This window comes from Gopherus flavomarginatus, chromosome 14 (assembly GCF_025201925.1).
Source record: "Gopherus flavomarginatus isolate rGopFla2 chromosome 14, rGopFla2.mat.asm, whole genome shotgun sequence".
In the NCBI taxonomy this organism is placed as follows: Eukaryota; Metazoa; Chordata; order Testudines; family Testudinidae; genus Gopherus; species Gopherus flavomarginatus.
Window position 1 is genome coordinate 4,379,896 of NC_066630.1, and position 5,136 is coordinate 4,385,031.

The window sequence follows — 5,136 nt, forward strand, 5'->3', positions numbered from 1 at the left end:
CCCCTTTGGTAGTGGGTTCTGAATGCACTGTGCTGGCTTGTTCTCTGGCCATACTGGTTTCTGCTTGTCCTGCACTGGGGATGAGGCTGCTGGAGAGGAGCTTGGAGGCCTGAGCAACTCCACTGTGGCATTAGTCAGCATCTCTGTTTCTCCCACTCAGGGGAAGGGCCCTCCAACCGTGAGCACCTGGACTGTAGGGATGCGCCCCTTGTGGGGTGGGAGCAGGAGGTGGCCTCAGGGGGATGAACAGGCTGCTCTGTGCTCATGTCTCTGCCCAGCCGCAGGTTCAGAAAGCTCAGCTCATCATAAAGGCCTGAAGGTGTTTTGGAGCCACTAAGCTTTTTCCTACCCAACTGGGAGGCCCCACGAAAAGCTCCTCCTTCTCTAGCAGCACCTTGGCTTTGGCCATTTGGAGGGAGAATATAAGAACGGCCATACTGGGCCAGACTGATGGTCCATCATTTGTTGAGCCCCTCAAAGAATTCTAATAGATCGGTGAGGCGTGATTTCCCTTTACAAAAGCCGTGTTGTTTCTTCCCCAACATGACATGTTCATCTCTAATACTTCTGTTCTTTACTCTAGTTTCAAGCAGTTTTCCTGGTACTGAAGTTCGGCGTGCTGGCCTGTAATTGCCAGGATCACCTCTGGAGGCTTTTGTGAGGGAGGGAAACCCTCAGGGTGGAAGCGCCTGGCTGAGGGAGCGTGGATAAAGTCTCTCATGGGTGGCACTGTCTTTTGCTGAGTGAGGTGGGCACTGGAATTCTGGAGGCTCCTGGTCTCATTTACTCTTAGCTCACTCCTGCTGCCCACCCTCATACCCCACCAGCATGCACACAGCTACGAGACCCAGGCTGTCACGCCTCAGACCCCTGAGCTAGCTCCAGTGCCTAGATGAGCTAAATCTGTCTAGCTTAGAGGTGCTTTGGGCCTTGAGCTATCTGATGGGTGTGAACTCCAAGGAGGGGTGGGGGCTGTGTTGGGTGTGATGGGGTGACCCGAAAAAAGAGTGAAGAACTTGTCAGTGAAACGCGTGAGGCGGTGGCACCAGGGGGCGGGTGGGACCCTGCTGAAAACTAGACCAGATAAAACACTTGACAGGTTGCACCATGGACCACTCCTGCCCTGGCCCTGGGGACAGGGTGGAGGAGCTAAGAGGGCCTGTCCATCTGCACCTTCGCTGATAACCGCAGCAAGCAGTGGAGCAGCAAAACATCTGAAGAATCAAGACACAGTGGGCCAAATGCCCCTCAGTTACACCAGTGTCACCCCAAAGGAGCTGTGTGCGCAGAGGGCTCGCGGCAGCTGACACTACAACAGTAACAATCACTGTGGCTTCAGAAGGAACTCAAGAGTAAGAACCTAAATGAGGAGGATTAGATGGATGGATGCAGCCCAGAGGACACTTAACAAGACCGACTGTAAATAATGAAATGCCTGGGGAGAGGCTATCATTTATTATTATTATTTATTTGCATTAGTGTAGCACCAGGAACCCATGGTCATGGCCCCCAGGGTGCTATGTTCGGTGTTTGAACAGTGCTAGAAGTTGGTCCCTGCCCCTAGGAGCTGACAGTCCAAGACAAGAGACAACAGCTGAATGGAGACAGACCAGTGGGGGAACACAAGAACGCAGACTCATGGGGGAACACAGCATGACAGGCCATGGACTCCGCACACCAGCAGCCTAGCGCTTGTCAAGTTTTTCACATGCATCACAGCAGAGGAGAGATTTGAGGAGAGATCTGAACATCACAATGGCCAGACTGGGTCAGGCCAAAGGTCCATCTAGCCCAATGTCCTGTCTTCCAACAGTGGGCAACGTCAGGTGCCTCAGAGGGAAGCCGGAGAAGTTAGATTTGTGGCTGTTTAGGGGAGCTCCTCCCAAGTATGCAGGGCAGTGCGGGAGAAAACAAGAAGGGGTTAGTTTGAAAACGTAACAAGTGGCCAATGTAGGCTGGTGTCATGGGCCAATCGGAGGTAGGGGGTCAACATTTTGAAACTGAATGAGAAATGATTGGAAGGATGGGAATAGGTCATGAAGGGCCTTGACAAGAGGACCAGAAGCTTATGTTTGATATGATAGAGCAGAGGGAGCCAGTAAAGGGGTGCAAAGCAAGGGGTGACCTGGTCAAAATAACGGGCTAGGACTATAACCTTTGCAAGCAGCATTGTGAATGGATACAAGCCTGCATTTGTCAAGGCCAGAGAGATGGACGTTTGCCATCAACAAGACGTCGGATGGTGAGAGCCTGGATGAGAATTGTAGCTGTGTGGCTGGATGGGAAAGGCCACAGTTTAGAGATGTTATGCAAGACTTAGACCCAGCCTGGATGTGAGGACTGAAAGGGGTCCCAGTTGAAGATGATGCCCAGGATTGGGTGACAGGTAGGATGGTACTGTTGTCCACAGAGATCAAGAAAGGAGATAGAGGGGAAGACGTGGACGAGGGGGTGACTGGGAGTTCTGTTTTAGCCATGTTGAACGTGAGCTGATGCTAGACATCCATGAGGCACTATCAGAGAGACAGGATGAGATTCTAGTTGGGATGGAAGGAGACGGGCCTGGAGTAGAGAGGAATAGCTGTGTCAGCAAAGGGGTGGAGGTTGAGTTTGTGTTTGCAGATGAGATTATCCAGAGATAAGGTGCAGAGGGAGAAGGGAAGAGGACTAAGGACATAGCTCTGTGGAAAGTTGGAAGGGGGATGAGATGGTTCTTCTGAAGGACACACTGCAGGAGCGATTACAGAGGCAGGCCAAGAACCAGGTGAGGACAGAGTCACGCAAGCCAAAGGAGGACAGGATTTCAAGAAGAAGTGCCTGGTTACCTGTGTTGAAAGCCACTGACAGGTGAAGGAGGATGAGTATGTGTCACAGAGTGTGGGGGGAGACTAGGCCCAGCACACCTGGCGTCCTGCGATTCTCTCAGCCAGCCAGTAAACCAGAGATTTATTTAGACGACAGGAACACAGGCCAGAACAGGTCTCGCCGGTACAGACAACAGGACCCCCTTTAGTTAGGTCGATTTGGGGCCCCAGGGAGCCCACAGCCCCGCTGGGAAGCCCAAGCCGTGTCGGGGCACCCCTCTCCATTTCCCAGCCAGCTCCAAAACTGAAAACTACCCCCAGCCTCTCACTCAGCCTCCCCCCGGTTCCTCCCCCAGCCTTTGTCCTTTTTCCAGTTTCCCCGAGGAAGAGGTGTTACCTGGCCTCCAATGTCCCTCCTGGGTTCTCACGTTACATGCTCAGGTACTCTCCCTTCCCCAAGGCAGGTCGTCCCAGCACAACTCCCCTGCAACCTTCCCAGGTCAATACTCCCCACTCAGCATTCACATAACACAGCACGAACGTTCCCACCTCGTCACAGTATGGAGCGCTGGTTCTGAGCTTTAGCTATGAAGAGGTCCTTAGAGACTCTGGCAAGAGCAGTTTCAGTGGCGTGTCGGGGTGGAAGCTGGATTGGAGAGGGGCTAGGATGGAGTTGGAGGAGAGGAACTCCAAACAGCGATTGTGAATAGCTCGTTCAATCAGTGTAGAGATAAAAGGAAGATGGGGCGGCAGCTGGAGAGGCCAATGGGGTCGTCCCAGGCGATAATGGCTCAGGAGCTCAGCGGTGGAGGAGCTCAGCGGTGGGATTTCACTCTGATTCACAATTCAGCTTGTCAGGATCTCTTGCCCTGCAAGGCCTCAACTCAGAGTTTGCCTTGCCCAGCAGGAAACATCCTCTGCCGAGTCGGGCCCTGCTTGCTAACCTTACGGTGAAGCACTCACTCCTGCACGTCACAGAAAGCCTGATGAAAAGGCTGGATTTGTCCCAGAACACGGGAGCTGCCCTGCTGGGTCAAGTCCTGAGTGTCCTGCCCCCATGGCAACCACAGCTCGATGCCTTAGGAGAGCAAACCCAGCCCTGTGCAGAGTGCACCCCTCGTTAAGAGCACTCCCGCGGAAACGGGGCCCAGGCTCTGCCACCAGCACGGTGCTGGGCACTGTGGGTAAAATGACCAAGTGCACCTAGTGACTTAGGAGACACAGCTCCATTTCCAAAAGTGACTTAGACGGGGTCAGAGGCCTACAAATGTTACCCTACAGACATATAGCACAGCCGTGGAGGTGGAAGTGGGGTGCCCAGCCAGGACGCTGGGCTGCCCCAGACAGTCCGATCTCCTGGATAGATGGGACATAAGCAAACAGCATTCTGCAGTTTGGCCCTTCTTCTCTGCCTTCTCCAACCTCTTCCCACTGACCCCTCCGAGCCCTTCTCCACAGCCCTCCCTGCTCCCTCCTACCATTTCATTGGCTATTTCCTTTTGACGCCTGGGCCCTATCTAGCTCTTGGAGCATACAGCGCCTAGCGCAGTGGAGCCCCAATCCTGATCGGGGCCTCTGGGTACTACTGTGGAGGAAACGATACACCATGACAGCGGCAAAGCGTAGTCCATGAGCTCTTCTGCTGGGACCCCGCTGCAGGGGCAGAACTCCTTCAGTCCTACCAGCCAGCCACATATGGAGCACTCGAGACTTGATGTCACACACCTCGACCTTCCCCTAGGGTGCCTTTGCTGAGTTCCCAGCAATTGCTCTGGATTTATGAGATCCGAGTCAGGGTCTTTGGTTCAGAGGTGAGGGATGCGTTTGAACCAAGTGTAAAAGAGATTTTGGCAGATGGACGAGTGCTCACTAGACCTCTCGAGACATCCCCTCTCATACCGTTCGCCACTTTCAACTCCTGCCTCAGGGCTCGGAGACAATACAAGTCAAACCTCACGTGTCCGTGCGCAAGCTGACCCCTCCTCAAAGAGCTAAGGGGAGAATCTCCATCCCATGGGCAGCGCTGCATAACTAGCAGGTGCATAACGGGTGCTTGTCACTTTTCTTTGAAGCAACAATTATTGGCCACTGCCAACGGCCGGCCTGAGGGCACAAAGGTCTGTTCCAGCAGAACTCGTCCAATGTTCCGAGAGGACCTTCGAGGGCTGGGCTGGTGAAGCAATTGTGAGCCACCCAAACCCTTAAATAGGACGTCCCTCCTCCACTTTCCCCTTCCCAATTTGCCAAGGTCCTTCTAAACCTGAGGCAGAAGGGGATGCTGGGTAAGGGGGTGTGTCTTGGGGAGTTCCTGTTGAAATGCATCAAGACAGAG